General features: G+C 31.6%; 1 protein-coding gene and 1 long non-coding RNA gene across 3 annotated transcripts in view; one reads left to right on the top strand and one right to left on the bottom strand.

Moving 5' to 3' along the window:
* Window positions 1-23,411, top strand: part of LOC105830877 (zinc finger protein 423 homolog) — a 368,687-nt gene that overhangs the window by 97,846 nt on the left and 247,430 nt on the right. The gene's annotated exons all lie outside the window — the stretch shown is intronic.
* Window positions 11,321-15,624, bottom strand: LOC118647420. Its single transcript, XR_004964693.1, has 2 exons — window positions 11,817-15,624; window positions 11,321-11,478 (listed from the first exon to the last, which is right to left on the bottom strand). It is a non-coding gene; the product is annotated as an uncharacterized LOC118647420 (long non-coding RNA).

Below are 23,411 nucleotides of genomic sequence, written 5' to 3'. Positions count from 1 at the left end.
ATGCTTTTGCTCTCCCAATCTAGGGGTCGACCGCGCTTAATTGGGCTGTCATTATAACGCCTTATGGGACGCAAGACTCGATTTAAATTACGTAAAATAATAATGCAGCGTTAAATTAATGACAAAACAACTATACACGTAATCTACAAATTACTTTTCTATTTTTATTTTCTGTACAATTTAAACTTGGCTCATCGCAAAATTGCAGCGAGGCACAGATTCAAAAGTCTTCATAAACGTTTGTTTTAACAGTTGCACTACTCGAGTGTCGGAAACAAAAAATCGTAACTCAAGTAATTATATATTGCATGTATGTTATATGTATTGTTTTAATATGTAAGTGAGATTGTAAAAAAATGATTTTGTATTAAAGCAAATTATTCGGTTTAGCAGCGCCAAGTTTTTGTAGTAAAATATTTATTTGTATTAAAATATTTATTTGTAATATTTATAATTTGTTTGTATTAAAACTTATTTACCAGCTCAATATTATTTTCTTTACTCTTTGCCAATATACTTCCTGACAATTGTTTTTTGCAGGCGCACAGCAGCCTCGTATCGGCGCACAGCAGCCAATATTTAATACAAAAGGCTAATATTTATAGTTTAATCTTATATTTAAGAATCTTCTTAAGTTTATCGTTAAAATACTTCGTAATTAACGAAATTGTATCTAAAGACAAACTTAAGACAATCAAAGCTATATCAGACTAGAGATTGAGATTGAGATTGAATTAGAATTTGACTAACTAATTGGTTATATTTCATTTCAATCTCAATATCAATCTCTAGTCTGATACGGGCTTAATAAAAAATTAAACTATAATGTCAGCCAAAGCATAATAAAGTAGGTGTTCTAGCTTGTATAAACATCTACTTTATAGTTGGCGCATTTTCTATATATATCATTACTTTTGTAGAAAAAAAAAACGTAATACTTTAATTTTATAGTGTCAAATCTAAAAAATTTTGTATTATAAAAACTGGCTAAAGAATAGTAATAATGTTTTAGTTTTTATAAAAATATTTGTTCTTATAATTGGCGCAAAATATTTAGATATCATTATTATTGTAGAGAAGTTAATTTATGTGTGAGTATAATATTTAGGTTGAACCATCCAAAAGTATATACCACTTAGGTTGAATTTGATTAAAAGTTCTATTTTGAATTTGTAATTTTTTCCTTAAAAGAAAATATCACTTAAGTTGAATAAAATTCAGATATTACTATTTTTGTAGAGAAGTTATTTTGTGTGTGTGTGAGTATAAACTTTAATTTCAGGAATAGGTTGAATTTGATTAAGTTTTATCTTGAATTTGTAATTTTTTTTTATATTACTTAAGTTGAACCATCCAATAATTTTTTTGCTTAAAGGAAAAACCAAACACTTGGCGCCTTTTTTTACCTTTTTTAAAAAGGTAATTTTGTTGGGATATCACACATTTTATAGTGTTTATAGACCACTTAGATTGAATTTGATGTATGTATTACTTAGATTGAATTTAATGTAAAATATCTTATTTGATACATAAGCAAATTATTTTTTTCTATTGCATATATTACTTAAGTTGAATTTGATCAAAAGTTTTATCTTGAATTTTGTAAATTTTTTATATATTACTTAAGTTAAATTTAACACACTTACTATATATTACTTAGGTTGAATTTGACACACTTAGTATATAATACTTATATTGAATCATCCAAAAGTATATACCACTTAGGTTGAATTTGATTAAAAGTTTTATCTTAAATTTGTGATTTTTTCCTTATATTACTTAGGTTGCATCCAATAATTTTTTTGCTTAAAGGAAAAACCAAACACTTGGCGCCTTTTTTACCTTTTTTAAAAAGGTAATTTTTGTTGAGATATCACGCATTTTGTAGTGTTTATAGACCACTTAGATTGAATTTGATGTATGTATCACTTAGATTGAATTAATGAAAAATATCTTATTCGATACATAAGTAAATTATTTTTTTCTATTCCATATATCACTTAGGTTGAATTTGATCAAAAGTTTTATCTTGAATTTTGTAAATTTTTTATTAAAGGAAAACTACACACTTAGCGCTTTTTGTACCTTTTTAAAAAGGTAATTTTGTTTGATTATCACGCATTTTATATTTTTTTTTAACTACTTAGGTTTATAGATCACTTAAGGTTACACTCTAAAACTTTCTCTTTGAAAAAAATTTTACTAAGAAGTTGAAGTTTATATAACGAATATAACACTATAAATTTTTAAATAAAATTTTCCTTTAAAGCATGTTTTGGAACCAGGCCTAAGTTGAAACATAGACTAAGTGATTTTTTATTTTAAGGAAAAAATCACAAATCCAAGATAAAACTTTTGATTAAATTCAACTTAAATAATATATACCTTTAGATGGAAAAAATCACATTTATTTATGTATGAAATAAATTCAAGATAATACTTTTTATGAAATTTAAACCAATTCAACCTAGGTAATATAGATATATATATATGAGCTTTTTTCCAAAAGCAAAGAATCACTTTTGATTCAACTTAAATACATACATATCACATTTATTTTGTATCAAATAAATCCCAGATAAAATAACTTATGATGTAACATAGATTAATTAAAGTAATATTTTAACATTGATTAATAAATTGCATTATGCACAAATACAACTTTATTGTGTAAAAAGAACATTTACACATAATACAAATAAATAATCAATGAATTAAACAACTCAATTCAAAATTTCTCAATTTTTTAAATATTTATAAAAATTACATTTATATTAAATTAGGAATATATACTTTGCTGAATCCACAAATATAACTTTAAACATTTACACATAAGACAAAAATCAATCAATGAATTAAGAAATTTAAATGATTACATTGCTGAACATATTTATAAAGAAGCTGAATATTATTAATATTTATATTAAATTAAGAATATATACTTTGCTGAATATATATTATTTATTATCAACTTTTTCTAAGAATAATATATAAATATCTTTAGCACCTCTAGGCCATTGCTTTTTTGTAACTTGCACATCATCTGCTTCAATCCAATCGCTATACGATCCTTCTCTACACATACTTATAAAATGACCATTTTCAATACATGAACCATGATGAAATATAGCGTTCATAACTTTATATACTTGTCCAGCTATTAATATTTTACTTGTCGGGATAGCGCATAAATTAAATTTTTGTGGTACTTTTACTAAATTACTATTTTGTAATAAAAATAGACTTAAACATATAATAACTATCTGTTTTGTCAATTTTATTTCTTTCTTAACTAATAACTCATTTCCTTCACAACGTTCACATGATTTATCGTGTAATTCAAACCAATGTGAAAATGATATATTTAATAAATCATTAAGATTAAAACTTTTTTTCTTTAAATTGTTAATAGGAATTGAAAGAATAACATTATTGTCCGTAGTAACTTTTGTATTACTACATAACTTACATCGAGTAGTAAGAATAACTTGATGCTCTACCAAATCTTTTATAAAATCGTATTTTGTACAAAGAGCTGTAAGAAAATCGAATACATCTCGTTTAATACAATTTGAAAAATACTCTCCTAAGTATTCTCGTATTGCATAGGTATTCAAATTATTTATTCCATTTTCATATCGGTGAGCTAAAATACTTAAAACATTTAATTTATCAGAATTAAATAATTGTTTTCTAATAATATTTAAATGAAATAAACATTGCAATACAGCATTTGCATAACATGAAACTTTGTCAGTATTTTGAAAACCACGTAGAATCCAAGCAGTACTACGTCGAACTTTTTGATCTGACTGTTGAACGGAAGTAATTGTCTTCCTTAATGTCCATGGCATATCGTGAACTTTATGATATCGTTCTTTTGAAATAGTAATAACTTGTTCTTCCGGTTTATGTATTTGTTTCAACCGATTATATTCGATAATTGCCTCTTCACTAGCTATTACACACGAAGGATCAAAATTAATTAAATGCAATCCATCCAGAGATGTCACTCGGGATAATGCAACATAAATCTGACCACAACTAAACACAGAATTACCTATATCCGTAACAACATTTTGCAAACTTAATCCTTGGGCCTTATGAATGGTAATACCATAACTCAAAGATATTGGAAATTGTTTCCTAATAACAAATGCATTTTCCATAACTTGAAATTTGACACTTACTCTTTCAATAAAATATTCTAAATTAGATGGTAAAAGAAGTTTGATTTTTTCTACATAATCCGTAGACGGATCTTGCACAACTGAAATAACTGTAGCAATTGTACCATTTATAAGACCTAAACTGGCATCGATGTTACGTCTTATCATAATTTTTGCTCCAATTTTAATTGTAATTCGTTTGAAAAGCCCAGCTGTCCTACTATTATCATCATCATTATCCGCCAATACCTTTGTTATTCTTTTTTTAATATATGGAATACATTCAATCTCATCTTCAGCAATTAATAATATTTCCTTTGAAGCAATACGACTTAACATTGCATTGTTAAGAACATCACACATATGACAAGTAGGCAGTAAACAAACGGTATCAGAAGGCAAATTATCAATAAAATTACATAATTCACCTAATCTTGCTTCGAAAGATTTACCTATAAAAGAGATTTTTCTTTTTTCAAGAATGTCACAATCAGATTTTGTCAGTAAACCAATACGAATTCTCGAAAGTAATTCACGATAAGATCCATCTCCTTGTTGGCGCATATTGATTGTTAATTCATCGTAATTAAACAAAGTAGTCCATAAATTAACAGCATTTAAGGAACCAAGAAATTTCTTAACTTTTATATTTGATAAATCTACAAAGGCAGGATCTTCATGTACAGGAGGTAATTGAAGCAAATCTCCAAATAGAAGAATATGCACTCGACCAAACCAACCATCATCACAATCAATAGTATCAAATATTTCAGATAATCGAAAATGTATGTACAATAAAATCAAATTAGATATCATTGATACCTCATCAATTATAAAAAGAATAACATTTTTAAGGTCTGCTCGTAAAACTTTTAATACGTGATCAGCTAATTGTTTATACTTAGGAGTAGAACCATGTTCAACGGGTAATTGAAGTAATCTATGTACCGTCAAACCATTTATATTAAACGCTGCTATACCAGTAGGCGCTGCTATTGCAGTATCCTTATTAAGATTTTGTTTTATCCAGCATTTAATAGTTTTAATCAAGAAACTTTTACCAGTGCCTCCTTCTCCACTAACGTATAGTCGTAATAACGATTTCTTATCTGACACGGTATTAATGACTCTATCAAATACTCTTTTTTGATCTGCATTCAATTTTGAAATCATTTCAGATATATCGATTTCTTCTTCGTGACCATCGAGATCTTTAAAATCTTGCATTGCTTCACCAGCTTGAATATTTTGAACACCTATTGGATTATCAGGATCATCTTGAGACAGATGCTGTTTTTCGTCAATCTGTTGTTGAACCAATTCGTTTACAGTTTCAATTGCTTTTTTCAATTCTTCCAATTTTTCATGATACTGCAATGCTTCGACGAGATGTAATTTTACTTTATGAAATGATTCTGCATAAGTATCACAATCATTTTTAAGATTTTCCATTTTTCGCCATGGTTGAAACATAAGAAGTAATGAAAAGAAATAATTTTCCGGCCGCGTCTTAACATCATATTTATAATGTTTAATGAGATGTCCACGTTGTCGCCGTTTAAGGTAATAACCATTATCCAGCTTGTAATATTTAATTTTTTTACTTTGTGGTTTAATTTTCGTAATATCATACCATTGCATAAATTCATATAAACACATCGATTCCAATTTTTTCGGTCTATGTGGATAATGGTCATCTATTACAGACGCACAAAATATATCTGTAGAATCTCCATCGAGTGCTTCAACTTCCTTAACGTTTTTCACTCTTCTATATCGTATCTGATTCGTATCCAACCATTTAAACGTCGTATCTCGATCAGTTCCATATAAAGAAATACCTAGCAATGTATCAGCAGCTTCAAGAGCACCACATTCTCTATTATTTAAAAATCGTAATCCAATATTCCAAAGACAACTCGCTATTGATTTGTTTGTCTGATTTTTACAATCAAGAATATCTTCAGATAATTCACATTGTCCTGCTTTACTTACATACTTACTTATGTACATATTAATAAACCTTGAATCTTCTCCAATATATTGTATATCCATATTTCCATTCCATGCAGTAAGAGTAGGGGGATTATAGTCATTTATATAACCCTCCCTCTCCGTTCGAGGAAGATCATAAAGCCTACTTCTAGACTTTAACTGTTTTCTACCTGCTATCGAACTTACAACATCTCTTAAACATAATGTATCCGTAACAGAGCGAGGAAATCCAAAACGACATATACGACCAACTTTACGTCCCCTTTTCTTAGAACGAAGACAATAATTGTTATGTTTGTGTTGTTGGTATGAATTAACCCGCTCATATAATAATGGAGAAATATTTTTATCTGGAATTTTACAAGTTACATGTTGTAAAATAAATTCAGAAATTTCTTTTTCAGAAGATACACCAATAATTGGTGCATCTTTAATCCAAATTAACATATGAAAATGTTGTATCCCTCTACCTTGATATTCTCGTCGCCAGAAGTAATGTGTAACTTCTCCAATCGGATGATCTTCAGAACAAATGAAATCAATCATTGCTTTAAACTTATTATCGAGAAATCTCGACGCTGATACGGGATCCCTAGCAACAAGAGCACTGGTGGAAGATGAATCGTTACACCAACCATTTACTTCACGAATGTATTGACCTAAATCATCCCACATCCATTCACCAGGACTCAATGTTAAAAACCATGTCGCGGGTCCGTAATGTTGTATCATGCATTCTAAATCATATCTTGGTCTACGCCAATATTGTGCCGTATTTCTTAAAGTAGAAAATATCGTACTCAAATCAGACTCCAATAAATCTTTCTGCACTGCTTGTAAATATTCTAAAGCCGTATAACGATCTCGCAAATTGGTTACATTTAATTTCTGATAAATACCGCGCTTTAATTGACGATTATTCGCATTATTTAATAAATAAAACAAATATTGTTGATTTAATCTATATTGGGGATGTTTAGAAGTCAAACGACATTTAATATATTCATGTTCATAAAGTTTAATTTGTCTAGTTTCATGTTGTCCATTAACACCAAAAGGATATAAATCTGGAAAACACAATAGATCTAAAAATTTTTCACGGTTATCCAGAGGTAATTCTTCAATTTTTAACATTTGATACAAAGCGTTAGCACTTTCACGTGTTTTCTTTTCATATAAAGGATAAATGGTATACTGTTCGTAATAACTATCCTTGTCATCAGTAACCTGAGTTAACATAGCGTCACCTTGAAGATTTAAAACAATAGCTTCTGCATTATTTTTTGTTTCTTGCATTTCAATTTTGGAATTCAATAATATACCATCATTATCATCATTATCCGATACAAAATCAGTATCATTTTCTGTTTCTTTTACTTCAAAAAATTCTACATTCTTTTCCGAACATAATCCATCGCAAGTATCTGGCAGTATAATGTGTTTATAAAGGTGATTATTACGTTTTAACCATACCAAAGCATCGAATACTTTTTTAAGATTTACCATTTCTTCCCAAATAATTTTTGCTTTTGTCGGAATACCTCTAACCAAAATGTACAATTCCATATTGTTTTTATTTATTGCATCAGTTTTTGAACATATTTTATTCATTGTTTGTTCTAACGGTAAAGGTAAATGAAATGTTCTACCTTTTACTTTCTGTACCATCTGCCTATGAGGCAACTTTTTATTCATCACAGTTCCCACTTTAACAATAGTTTGAAATGCTTTAGCTCTTTGTATTAACATTTTTTCGAATGAATTAAGAGACGATATTACTTCGGGAACATTTTGGATAAATAGATTGTTTAAAATACAATAAGCAGGCATTAATCCGTTACGGAATTTTCTTTGGCAATAAAGACATATGTATTGCAGATCAATATTTAGTTTTTTTATATGTGCCATTAAATCTCTCCAAATTGGAATATCTAATTGTGTTTTAACCTTACTAATTTCAGATACACTTCTCTTATAGCAAAGTCTCTCACATGAAACACAAACATATCGAGGTGTGTCCATGGAACGTTTAGTCAACGCTTTAAATGCTTTGCTATATTTAGAAATAATATCATCATCACTCAAATCAGTTAAACTTTGATGATGTTTGTAGATATTTACTCGATCTTGTGCCAAAATTATAAGTTCATTTAATGTATCGATATCGCCACAATTTAAAGCCTTTTCTAGATTTATTAACTTTCGATAGTCTGCTTTTATTCGATAAATCAAACGTTTAATAAATCTCACCTTTGGAAAATGAGGTGATAATAACTGAATAGAAAGAGACATCGCTTTACAAAGGTTTGGATTAATGTAACAAGCCTGTGTATGACCTAATTTGTCAGTCAAATCGTTTACTGTACATTTCTGACAAACCTTGCGTAATAGTTCTGGTATTTTCTTTAAAGTACATGTATTTATTGCTTCGAGAAATTTTTTATAACGATCAATTACAAGTGAATTAATTTTACACAAAGTATTGCACAACCATGCTTTTTTAGCTTGTGCTTCTACCAAAGGTAATACATTTATAATTTGACCTTTCACATTTGTTATCAAAGGTTGCGATGAAGTAAATTGTTCACTATATGTAGAATCGATAAAATAATTTTCGGAAGAAGCTGTATGACCCGATATACCACATAATGCATGTAATTTATGCAGTGTCAATCCGAGCAGCACATTGATTGGCCAATATTGGCTATAATAACAGTTGACGAATGTTGGATCAATGAATTATGCTACTAGAATTAATGCATCTATTGTCTTTTAAATCCGTGCCCTTCATTAAACCAGGAAAGCATGGAGGACGGTGAGGACGAGATGTAAGTACATTATTATTATATTATTTTATTTGAAAACAATTATTAAAATTATACTATTCCAGCATTATGGCAGTCGCCGAAAATTTAGAAGATATGGAAGTGGAAGAAAGCAAAGAAAAGAAAAAAATAGCTGCCCTGGAGTATCAAGTGAAAACTTTACTTAAGAGACTCGAGCTAATTAGTGCAGAAAAAAAAATGGCTAGGCCGAGCGAGCCGGGACCGAGCGAGCCGGGACCGAGCGAACCGGGATCAACCGGGCCGGGACCAAGCCGACCGAGCCAGCCGGGGCCGGAAAAATCCCATTCCCAACAAGTTGAACCTGCGGCCAACATTCGTAAGTATATCTTTTTCATTAAACCTAGAAACGTTTTTTTTAAACCTCAATCTTAATTTTAGAAACGTATAATTCACGTTTGACGTTAAAAAAAAGTACTATTTTAGAAAATTAAACCTAATCTAACTTAACCTATACCTAAAAATTAATAACATAACTTTTTTTTATTTACAGCCCGGCGATGGCAGAAGAGCAAAAAAAAGAAAGACAGATGGCAATGGCGAGGCGGGCGAGGCGGCCGAGACGAGCGAGGCGGGCGAGGCGGACGAGGTGGGCGAGGCGGGCGAGGCGGGCGAAGCGGACGAAGCGAAACAAAATATTGCAAATATTACATAAATTTTCAAAAATAAATGTATGACATATGTATAAGTTAAAAAATATATGATTTAATAATTTTCATAATGTAAAACAGATTACCACCGTTCCTTTATTAATTTATTTCGCGCCTCTTTCACAAACTGCACTTTCTAATCTATCATCTTCCTTCTTCTATAAAATCTTCCTCGCTGTCCTCATTTTGAATGAAAATTTAACGAGTTTTTAGTCAAACGATATGGTTTTGCATTCTTCGTTATAGCTCAGAGCGAGTAGGAGTAGAGAGATAGAGAGAGGAGAGCGGAGAGCGAGGAGCGAGAGAGAGAGAGAGGAGAAGCGGAAGGGAGAGAGAGAGAGAAGAGAGAGAGAGAGAGAGAGGAGAGAGAGAGAGGAAGAGAGAGAGAGAGAGAGAGAGAGAGAGAAGCAGCAGAGCGAGAGAGAGAGAGAGAGAGAGAGAGAGAGAGAGAGAGGAGAGAGAAGAGAGAAGAGGAGAGAGAGAGGGAGGAGAGAGAGAGAGAGAGAGAGAGAGAGAGAGGAGAGAGAGAGAAGAGAGAGAGAGAGAGCGAGAGAGAGAGAAGAGAGAGAGAGGAGAGAGAGAGGAGACGAGAGAGAGAGAGAGAGAGAGAGAGAAGAGAGAGAGAGAGAGAGAGTAGAGGAGAGAAAGAGAGAGAGAGAGAGAGAGAGAAGAGAGAGCGAGAGAGAGAGAGAAGAGAGCGAGAGAGAGAGAGAGCAGAGAGAGAGAGAGAGAGCGAGAGAGAGAGAGAGAGAGAGAGAGAGAGAGAGAGAGAGAGAGCAGAGAGAGAGAGAGAGGAGAGAGAGAGAGAGAGAGAGAGAGAGAGAGAAGAGAGAAGAGAGAGAGAGAGAGAGAGAGAGAGAGAGAGAGAGAGAGAGAGAGAGAGAGAGAGAGAGAGAGAGAGAGAGAGAGAGAGTAAGAGAGAGAGAGCGAGCGAGAGAGAGAGAGAGAGAGAGAGAGAGAGAGAGAGAGAGAGAGAGAGAGAGAGAGAGAGAGAGAGAGAGAGAAGATGAGAGAGAGAGAGAAAGCGAGAGTAGAGAGATAGAGAGAGAGCGAGAGCGAGAGCAGAGAGAGAGGCGAGATCAGCGTCGATAGAAAGCGAGAGAGCGAGGAGCGAGAGAGACAGAGGAGAGATCGAGATAGAGAGATAGAGATGAGAGGAAGACGAGATATGATAGATCTATAGCTATAGAGAGATAAGAATCTCTCTCTATATATATCTATCTCTAATCTCTCTATCTATATCCTATATATTCTCTATCTCTCTCTATATCTATCTCTCTGTCTCTCTAGTGTGGTGTGGGTGGTGTTGTGTGTGTGTGTGGTGTGGGTGGGGGGTGTGGGGTGGGTGTGTGGTGTGTGTTGTGTGTGTGTGTGTGTGGTGTGTGGTGTGTGTGTGTGTGTGTTCGTGCGTGTGTGTGGTGTGTGTGTGTGTTGTAATATCATTATTATTATTATTACAATGCGAAATGTCGTCCAGCTTAGTTCCTAAGATTTCTAAAATCTTTCTGCATCTCTAAACTTTCATACTAGCGCCGTGATAATAGTAATATATATGCTCTTATTTAACACAAGAGAATAATTAAAGAAATTACACTGACTTAAAATATTTGCAGGATACATTTTTAATTATAAATTACTTCATGAAATGTGATACAGATACGTAATGTGCGACTTGCCTAAAGAATCATTAAATAATAATATCTCCACTGAGCTATCGATGGTAATATACTGTCATCATTCATGTTTCGCTGGTTTAGATCACATATATAATTCCTTCTCTCTTTCTCTCCTGCTCTTTGTCTCTCTCATCCTGAGTTTCCACTATCAACATATGATTACGATTATCAATTATATAAACATATGATTGTCAATTAAAATAAAGACTATGTTTCAAAATTGCTCTCAGTACTGAAAATCTATCTATAATGTTATGTAACAGAAACTATAAATTTTCAGTATTAATAGCAAATTTGAACGTAAACTTTCATTAAAACATAATAAAGGCTATTTCAAAACAAAATTGCTGTCGGTATTGAAAAATTTTATTGTGTACGTACCGGAAAACTATACATTTTCAGTACTGACATCAATTTTGATAAATAATTTTTTTATTATAAATTACTTGAAAGTGTGATTAAGATATGCAATATGCGACTTACCTGAAAAATCATTAAATAATGAATTGCTGTTCACTGAGCTATCGGTGATAATGCGCTGTGTTCAGAAAAGACACATATAATTCTCTTTCTCTCTCTCTCTCTCTCTCTCTCTCTCTCTCTCTCTTTCTCTTCTCTCTCTCTCCTACTCTCCGTCACCCCGAGTTTTTATCTATTAACATGATTATAAATTAAATTAAAGCACAATAAAGACTATGTTTCAAAATTGCTCTCAGTACTGAAAATCTATCTATAATGTATGTATCAGTACAGACAGCAATTTTGAAACAGTTGACATTATTTTATTAACACTACACGTCATTTGGGATGCGTTCTTAAATTCGCAACGGATGCTGCCAGATACACCAGAATGTCATTCCATCTTTGTTACTTACGGAAAGTTGAACAAAGATAGGATGACACTCCAGTGCATCCGTTGCGAATTTAAAAACGCACCCTTGATGAAAGCTGGCGCGTAGCGTGAACGAGTTACTGCCGACCCACATGTTTATTAAAATTCTTATCCTTACAACATTATCATTGATTGACAATTACAGCAATAATTTACATCACGCAACATCTCATCTATTTCGATAAATAAACGATTTAACCTCCACTACACATGTCACTTGACACAAGCTGAATTCTGATCCGAGCAACTTACATTAAAACAATGTAAAATTAATAAAATAGTTCTCTGATTTTATATTAGTGTCAATGAGAGATGAGATGTTGTATCATGTAGAAGAATTGTGTATTGGTTAAATGTTGCTGTAATTGTCAAATCAATCAAAATCAATATTAATAACTACTAATTAAATTTAATAAAATTTCAAATGAATGATTTAATAATACTATTTTTAATAATATTATTCTTTACTTTATCCTTACGACATTATCATTGTTGACAATTACAGCAATAATACACATTTTACATTATGCAACATCTCATCGTGACTTATAAAAAATAAATAAAAATAAAATATTGCCATACATGGTGCTATAGTGACGATGCGAACGCCGCATGGTAGCAGATGCGCGAGATGGAATTTCGTCCCTCATTTTCGGCACCCGCACTACCCGCAAAGATACCCACAATGTTGACGATGATAATAATGACGACGACGTATCTTAAATGAAATTTTGGCTTTTCGGACTTTGCGTCGTGATAATCTCCTCTCATAAAGTACATAGAGGAAAAATAAAAACACTTTTCTGATACAAATCGACCCTAAGCTTTCGATTGAGTCTAGTTAGAACTCGATCGGTTTAGCCGTTTCTGAGATCTGATAATCTCGGATGCTCGCAAGTCGCGTACTCGCGTAAAAGAGCACGGTCGGGCTCACGCTACGCTTTCACTTGGCGCGAGCCACTACCGTGTCTCTTGATATTGCAGTTAGTATCTCTAAGCATCTATATATTTTGTCTTTGATGTTAGATACGCACAAAGTACATTCGACACTCCATTTGAGTGTTATGAGCATCTTTTTCTCGTCGCTGTCCTCCGGGCTGACAAGATCCAATTCTGGCGAAATGAGAACCGCGAGCATGAGAACCGCTGGTGCGATCCCGCGGGACCACTGGGAGCAGTGGGAAGCCTCTGTACCCGTGCTGGGGCTATACCGGGCTACGCCGTGGAGAGGGCGCTCCCCAAGGAGGTAATTACCCTCCCTGCCGCCGCCCGGCCACCCACAAGCCATCGCAACTTCAACTCCTGCCGGAGTTACATGCTAATACAAAACCAAAACCGGTTCCCAACAGCTTTGCCCGTCGTCCGTCGAATTCCCAAAATTCATATACATACGCATATATGTGTACGTACGTACGTATGTATACGCGTGCACACAATACGACAGTCGAGTGCGCGAGTGCAAGTGGAAAATAATGCTGGACGTCGCGGTTATACAATCGATCTCCAGTATTTACGCGTAATATCTGACCGACCGATGGCGCGTTTAATGTATGACGCATCGTATAAAAATTGCGGTTGCATTTTTTCATACAAATTACATATTGTCCTTTTCTCTTCCCCTCCCTCTCCACGTGGAATCACGCAGAAAAAGAATTCACGTTGTCCGCGTTAAAAGAATTTTTGTATTTTGTAATAGTGGGGGTGTATCATAACATTGTGCATACGCTCCGAATGGAAATTCGCGAAAAACGCAAAAATGCATACATTGCTTTAACATATATTGCTACATAAAGTGTAGCGGGATTAATTTTGCATTCGAAGGTAATAAAATAATAAATACCTGACAAGTAGAAATTAACAAGTGCAGAGAGTTACATTGCGTTCACATTTTTACCCCTTTTCCTCCAAAAAGAGAACTACAATGATTATTTCTTGCAAAGAAAAATCTATTTTTTTTTTTTTTTTTGTTAAATTTTCCGTATCCCATTTCATGTACAGAGTGGAATCTCGTAAAGTTTGTTTTTCCATAAAAAAAAAACTTTTATATCTCGTCTGAAATTTTTATTTTATATTTCGTGCCGTACGTCGTGTCAGGCTACGTCATCGGACGCGGCGAATTCGTTTTTTAATTGTGGCAAATTTATTTATCACGTTCTGCATACGCACGCGCGAAACTGAAACATCACCGCCCAGAGTAAATGATGCAAGAATATTACGATTTTACATTCGTAACAGGCGTATCACTCGATAACATTCTCGCTGCGCGGAATGTCGGACGTAATGGTTCGATTTGGGTATCGGGTGACTGTGATACTGGAGCGATTTTGGGAACGGGAGAGAGCCCGGCGGTTTCCCGTGCGGTTTGCGGCACGAATTAAATATTCGATGTACAATCTAGGACGCCGCAAAAATTCGCGATTGTGCCTAGAAATGAATGGAGAGAAGTGGAGTGAGGGGGAGAGAGAGAGAGAGAGAGAGAGAGAGAGAGAGAGAGAGAGAGAGAGAGAGAGAGAGAGGGAGGGGTTCAATGCTTCTTTTTTTCTTTTTTTTCTGACTCGCTCAGTGCATTTTGGTAACAACGAACTGATTACCAACGCGGCGTCCCAAGCGTGCAGCCTTGAAACTCCCAAAAGTCATACTCGTAAAAAAAGGGGGACTATTGTGCACCGCGGACTTCCGGGTTATTTATACGAGTTATCTCGTCCCCGATGCGCCCGCGAACCGCGCGCACTGCCATGCTGCTGCACTGTAGTTGCAGTTGCAATGTTCGCGCCGTGACTTACGAGCGATGATAATTCCAGCAGCTTGAGTGCCGCGGCTTTTCGCTCCACCGCGGTCTTAACGTTTTATTCCGGTGCGGTTCCTTGGTATCACCTTATCAGTGAGTTATTCGTCGTTATAGAAGGCACGAAAGAGGAATTAAGTAAGGACTCGTGAGTGTCTTTAGGAAATTTAATTCTTAATCCAACGCGATACTGTAATCGTGTTCTCACTGATGAAAAAATATTTGTTATTTCTCTCTCTCTCTCTCTCTCTCTCTCTCTCTCTCTCTCTCTCTCTACTATCTACTCTCTACTATTTCTTGTAACTATAATCTTCTTCATTGAAATAGTTAAATAAACAAGGATACTTTCTTCAGACCAAAAAATCCATTGACATTTTATCATAGCAGTCATACAGGTCCCGTAAAAAACCATATTAACATTTAAGAGTAGATTTTATGTGTGAAAAATACGAATCATATTTAAAATTTACTTATATTACTGTGTGATATGCTATATCTGAGTGTGCAAATTTTGTAATCTCATTTGCCAATTTTAAAATATTTTTATTGAAAAACTATTATATTGAGAAAAATTTTTTCTTAATTAATGTATTTATTAGAATTTTTTCTTAACTTTAATTAATGTATTTATTAGAATTAGATTAATACATACACATACACACACATGTATGTATATATATATATATAATTTAAATGAATAATATTTAATGTATAAAATTTTTTTTAATTATAATAAACCGAAGCATAAAAATTAAAAGGTAATTTTTAAAAAATTTACTTAAATTAAATTGAAATTTAATACATTGTAGTATATAATACGAGTTGTAAATAAATTTTTAAAATATCAAATCCAATTTTTTATTTAAAATTTTTGAAATTAATATTTGAGTAAATATTTAAGTTCACGTTTTTAAAGTTAAAATATAATATATAAGTTGTATTAGAAATCAATACTTTTTAAAACGATTTATTACATTTGAGAAAATATATACTTGAATTGAGTTAATATACTCTAAAAGAATAAAACAAATTTTGTTATTTGTAGTAATAGCGTTGTTTATACCATAAATACATAGTGTCATGTAATACATTTCTCAACTGAAAAATTGACATAACATATTTGAAACTGATCATCCCGAGATATAAATTTTTTATTACGATAAGTATGTTTTTCTAAGATGCTGTAACAAATAATTAATTTAAGTGTCTAATTTCAGATAAAATAATTAAACATTAACACCTTGCGATACAATTTCTATATCAATAAGTTTAAATTTAAAAAATTATGATAATTATAAGTATAATAATCCCAGACAGCACAGGACATCCTATGGACGTTCATTTTGTATCCATTTTATATCCATACGTCTATGGACATGAAATGGACGTCCATCGTATGTCTGATTTCAGACATCCATCAATGGCCAATATTTGTACGTCCATAGGATATCCGGTCTTGGGCCCGTATTCATATTGTCGATTTTTAATTATTAAAACAGTCTTAATTACTATTTCAGTACACACGATGATTTTTCGGATCTTTATACAATTATCCGGTCTTGGGCCCGTATTCATATTGTCGATTTTTAATTATTAAAACAGTCTTAATTACTATCTCAGTACACACGATGATTTTTCGGATCTTTATACAATAAGTCTCATTGTCATAAACACAGAACATAGCAGCAACATTGCGGCAATGTTACAACATTGTAGCAATATTATAGCAATATTACAAAATTGCCGCAATGTTGCTGCAATGTTCTGTGTTTGCTGGGGTCGTTCGTGTCCGTCCTTAATATTTATTATTTCTACAAATACATAGAAATTATTAAATGATTTGTGTGTATTATAATACTTTTACATTTTTAAAAAGTGTATGATTATATATTAAAAACTGAAATTGTATATAAATGTTATAATTATAGCCGACAATATTCCAAGAATATTCCAAGATATATATATTTATATATGTAATATTTTCAAATGTTATGAATCTATAATTTATATATAACTTTAATTATAATTATAATATCGATCTATATTATTAATAAATAAATAAATATGTATATATAAATGTACACATTATATAATGTATACATAAATCTTTTAATTACAATAATTTAAAATATTGATTTATTATGTTGTATTTTGTTCTACGTAATAAATATATAATTTAATTCTGCATTTCGAATTTATTATTGCTCATAAACTTCTCTTTTATATTTCTTAAACATTTATTTTAGCAATAATTACAAATACTAGGACACTAAAAAATATGTCCATTTGAGGTCCTTTTAGGTCCATTTCAGGTCTTTTTTGGATATTCGAAGTTGTGAACAACGAGCGCTCATAAGACGTCTATTGGACGTCGAACCTTATTTGGTTACTCAATGGACGTCCCGATGTCCGAGCTAGGACGTCCAGTGGACGTCCATGTGCTATCTGAGATAAATATTAAGTGGTGCATTTTTATCCGTCAAAAAGAGTGAAATGAACTATATGAAAATAAACCATAAAAATATTATAGCTATATCTAAAAAAAAAATAGTAACTTAATGGAATATAATAATATATTAATACAATATACATAAATTTAATTAAACATTTTATTAGAAAAAGCATGTTATTATAAACCGTAATATATCTAGTAAACGATTATTAACCTTAATTATGTTTAAATTTTTATATCTTGGTTTATATATATTATAGTTATATACACTTTATATTACATCAGTATTTGCACACACGCACACACGCACACGCGCGCGCGCGCGTGTGTGTGCGTGTGTGCCTGTAAATAAGAACACAAAATTACAATTGAACATAAGGTTTATTCTATACAAAATGAGCCAATTTGTGGCCTAACACCATTTTTGCTAACTGCCGATCTCGGCTGCCTTCACAAGTTTTGGCGTTACACGTATGCGCGCTATAGTCATTTTTTTATGGCAACATATACCTTTCTCTTTCTCTTTTTTTTTTGCACATAGTCTTTTAAGTTCGGAAAGACCTCTATTATGACCCGAACGCCTGAGCAGTTGAGCATCCAGTTAAGTAATATCTGAAGTAGAATTTTGACTGCAAGATCATCACTGGAAGCATCAGTGATGACTTGACCCAGTGAACACAGTAATATAGCAGCAGTGTAACAGCAATGTAACCGAATATAACAGGTTACGTTACTCTGAAATTACACGTAATTTACATGTAAGTTACAATTTCCGACTCAGCGATATAACATGTTATAATTACATGTTATCTAACCGTTACACAACAGTTACAAAGAAAAATAAAATAAAATAAAAATTTCATTTTTTTGAAATTATTTTTATCAACAGCACATACTACATTTAGAATAAATTTTTATTAATTAATTAAATTTAAATTATGTTATTTTTATTTTATTCTTACTTGCCGCTGCTAGGTTTGAACCCGGGACCTTAGGATGACGAACCTTGTACTCTACCTGCTACGCCAATTTGACTCATCGATATGGGTACTTGTTATTGTCTACATATACCTATATGTTATAAACTGACGCAACTATATTATTTTTTATAAAAGCAATTCAATTTTGCAAAACATATTAAAAATAAATAGCATTAATTTATTTACTTATTAATTTCATTGTTAAATTTATCTTTTTCCATAACCTTAATAATTTGATGGAAATTGCGATCTATTTAGCACTAATCTTTGAAGCGTTCAAATGATTAATTAGATGGTTAACTATATAGATCATAATTCTAAGAAAAATTGAGTAGTATACACTTATTATTCTGTTTTTGTTCAGCACGTGATGAATTTAGATTTTGTGCATTTTTTGTGCGCAGTAATTGTAGACAAACCGTTATTTTTAAAAACATCTTTATAATAATTTTTTTTATTATCAAATAGATCTGTCATTCAGGATGTTATAATGTTGTTTGATTTCTGAGTCAACTACGACGCATCGTTTCGTAATAACATTGATACGAACGTGTTATGTTACGATTATACAATTTTTGTTGAATAACTGTAACGCCAAAACGATGTATAACAGCTATATCACTTGCGTATAACAAATATTACGTAACAGGTTATTTTCATGTCATATAGCACCTACATATCACAAGAATAACAATGTTAAATTACATGTAACTTCCATGTTACATTGCCGCTATAAAATGTGTTCACTGGGGAAGATCATAATTGGATGTATGAACTAGTTAGTTCCCGAGTTATGATCGAAGAATCAAAGATATCTAATCTAAAAAAATCTAAAAAATCTAAAAAAAGACATCTAATAGTGTTTCTAATGGCATCTGTTGATTCGGAAAAATTTCCGAAGTTTCCTTAGAAAAACGGAATCTTATTTAATTTGCATGAGTCCTGATTACGCGTTATTTTGTTTTGACTGATACATTATACTTAACTTAACCGGTACGATTATGATTTTACCTGGAATCCATTTCCGTTTGTTATTGATATACGCCTTCGCATACTTCTATGCCAGATTAAATTTCTTTGGGTTTGATTCCGTGTTTACCGTTGTATATTGCCCTTTATGACATAACTTATTCTCATTCGTAACTCTCGGTCTTTTTGGCGGTTTGAGTAGATTGAGATTAGTATGCATTGGCTTGTCCATTAGTGCTCCAGCAAGAAAAATTTTGTTGGAAACATTAGGATTCATAATGCATTCATATTGCTTAAGAAATATATAGAATTTACTATGCATGTTCTCTTTTCTAATGAGTATTGACAGTCCCCGTTTGAAGATATCAATCTTTCGATTTGGCTATTAGAGCTGAGATTGTAAGGAGGTGTACAGAGGTGTTGTATATTATAGAAAGGCAAAATGTCTGAAAAATTTTAGAAGTGAACTGAGTTATCGGTAACCAAGGTTTCTGAAACGGCTGAAAATGTTTTCCATAATTTCCACAGTATGCTGAGCTGTGATAGTTTGCGTAGGATAGATCTCTGGCCATTTGGAGAAAGCGTCAGCAACGATTAAGAAATATTCTCCGTTACCCAATGAGCACAATAATGTTTGAAAAATATTTTTTTTAATGTTTGAAAAACATTTTTAAAAACATTAAAAAAAACATTTAAATAATGGGGTAAGTCCCCTTTTTCTCAGAAAAAAATAGTTATTTTACATTAAAAAAAATATGCTGCTATTATTTAATAAACATTTATTTAACGTTTAAACTTTTTTTTTAATATTTACTGAACATTTGCTTAATGTTTTAAGAGCAAAAAATTGTTTGCATTATTCAATCATTTTGATAAATTCAACGTAACCTCACCAGTCCAGCATCGCTTAATTTCTACGATAATTTAGGGGAGAAGACTAGACATATTTCAGCCAACTCACAGTCGTACCTGTTAGAACATGTGTAATTTATACGCCCGAAAAAACGATCACCCATCCAACTATTAGCCACCGTCGACGTTGCTTGACTTCGAAGATCGTACGCAACCTAACACTTTGTGATGATCCACGAGTACTTCGTGTTTATTCATACATATTTGTTATAGATCATTTCAATAGCTTGTCAAAAGGATGAAACATGTATAATACTCATTAACTTATATTTTTATAATATTATAATTAAACATAAAGTTTTACAGTTTTTTACTAATTTTTACATATGCGAAATAGCTACATATGGAATAACTTATGAAAAGATCTATTTTTGCTTTGTTTGTTAAAAAAATGAAGGATAGATATCATTCTTATAATTTTTGAGTATTGTTAATATGACATAGTGTTTCAATAATATATATTGTCTTAATCTCCACTTTCTTTATGTTCCGATGTTTCAATTTGTGTCTCTTAGAGGTTCCATTTATATGTTTTTAATTCTCATTATATAGATTCACTGTTCCTTTACACTTAATTTATGCTCCATAATTAGTAGCCTTCTAACCAGAAGTCAAATATTTTTAAAAATATTTTAAACTTTTTAAATGTGAAATAATTACTACATAAATAATAAATAAATGTTACGTAAATATTATTTTAAACAATTTATTAAAACGTCAAGTTGATATTATAAAAACCTCAATTAAATATTATATAAATATTTGTTCTAAATCATTATTTTAAATGATTAATTATTGTAACATAAATATTAAATCACTATTAAATCAATATTTTTTTAAATATTATTTTAACTTTATTTATATTTTAACATATTTAACTTTACTAAATAACCATTCGTCAACGATCTGGCAAATAAAGTTATTTTATCAAATAGATTTCATCAATATATTAATACATCTTTTCTGATTAATGCTAATCACCAATCGTGTGAATAATCAAAAATCGAATATATTATATATTATCTTACAAAGTGGACATTATAAGAAATGTAAGAAATAAAATAATTTATTATAGAATATTGTTTTTTATAATTTTGTAGAAAATTTTTCCGCCAGATCTGTGTAATAATTCTTTTTGATAATATCATGTTTAATACTGTACTAGTACTTTTTCTGAATGGATTAATTACCCAATATTAATAAAATAATATAATAACTATTGTCGTATATTATATAATATATATAGTATATAACTTGTCGTTTTTTAATAATTATCAAATCTCCATTGTTCAATAGTTCTATTGAAATTAATGCTTCATTAGTATTCTAATTATCAATAGTAACATCACCAATAGTATGCTGCATAGTTTGTACAGCGTACTATTCCTCGACAGTAACACCAGTAGTAGTCACAGTTGTATGAAACTGATGGTCCAATTGTGTACCATTCGTCAATAATAACATTCACTAGTAGTCAGAATTTATGAAACTATTGGGCCAATAGTATATTATTTGTCCATAGTAACACCACCAGTAGTAACACCACCATTTTATGAAACTAGTGAATCAATAGTATACTATTTGTCAGTAGTAACTCCCTCAATAGTTACAGTTTATGAAACTATTGATTAATAGTATACTATTCGTCGTATAGCAACATCGCTAAAAGTGTATTTTTCGTCAGTAGTAAACTGTTAAAAGTTACTATTAACGTACTATTCAAATCTAATAATTACTATTGAAAGCCCAATAGTTACTATTGGATCTCAATAATTTTTTTTTCATAAGGGAACCCTTGTGTAATTGTTTGAAGAAACCAATAAATAATCGATATTGAGTTGGAATTACAAGTCGTTTCTTGAATATCAAACAATTTTGCACCACTGAAAGTGTTTCTTTACGAGAAAGTGATTAAAGAATGATTTGAGATCCGAAAGATCAGAAAATGAAGCAAGTCAGTTTGAAAGTGTATGATTTGCTGTATAATCGGATCTTGTTCAGTAGCTGCTTTTATTTTATCGAATATGGTGGGGATAAATATTGTAGTAAATATTGTAAAGCAATCGACAGATCCTCTCCCATTTGAAGCGAAGTAAAGACAAAAATTTTCGCTTTGTTTATAGTGTTTGTTGATTAGTTAAGATAACACATGACCGAATGCAAACGTTTTGACGTACTCGATTTCAAAATTATAGGCAAGTACCCCAGCATTGTAATCGATTGGCAATTGCAATTAATATGCACTGATACCTTTTTTTCTTTCCAAAAATTGTCATGAGAGGTATGTTTGTAAAATAAACTTGTGTCCGAAGATTATTTTATGAAATTTGATTACAGTAAATACTTTTTCTCCGCTTTAGTGAAACTTTTGGTTGCATGACTGATTGCTTTGACGGTATTGTCTGGAAATCTATGTAAGATACAGGCGCCAATGAGAATATTCGCCGTATTGAAAGACATCTGCGACTACAATGATTTTATGCTTGAGGTTGTAATGTGTGAGTAACAAATTTGACTGTAGAATGCGTTTTAAGTATTTAAAAGGTTCTTGACAGGTTTGATTCTAATTCCATGCAGAATCTTTTTTTAAAAGTTGATGTTAAAAGTTGTAATCGTAAAATGTGTAGATCTGGAATAAAGTGTTCATAATAATTTGTAGTGCCTAGGAATGAACGTAGTGTAGAAAGATTAAAGAGTCCTGGCATGTTAGCATGTTAATCGCAAAAACTTTTTTTTAATCTAGGTGCAATCTTTGTCCATCAATGATGTATTCCAGGTAGTTGATTCTTGTTGTATTGTAAGAAGTTGCATTTTTTTATGTGAATGGAATCCATAATCATAAATTCGTTTGGGTAATTCCTGTAGATTGTGATCACGTTTTTCGATTGTAGACTATCCAATGATAAGATCATTAATGATGCAAATACTTTGTATGCAAAGACCAATAATCATGGCGTTAACAATTTACTGAATTTGGGCCAGAAGCCCAAATGCTAAAGGGTAAATGATTGTAGACAACAAACTGCAATGAGTCTTGGTCATTAAGAGATGTTTTAAATCCTTGTTAATTTCAATTTGTAAATGTGTT

The sequence above is a fragment of the Monomorium pharaonis genome, chromosome 9 (genome assembly GCF_013373865.1).
Source record: "Monomorium pharaonis isolate MP-MQ-018 chromosome 9, ASM1337386v2, whole genome shotgun sequence".
NCBI classification, from domain to species: Eukaryota; Metazoa; Arthropoda; class Insecta; order Hymenoptera; family Formicidae; genus Monomorium; species Monomorium pharaonis.
The sequence above is the reverse complement of the archived record's forward strand: the minus strand, read 5'-3'. Positions and strand labels throughout refer to the sequence as shown.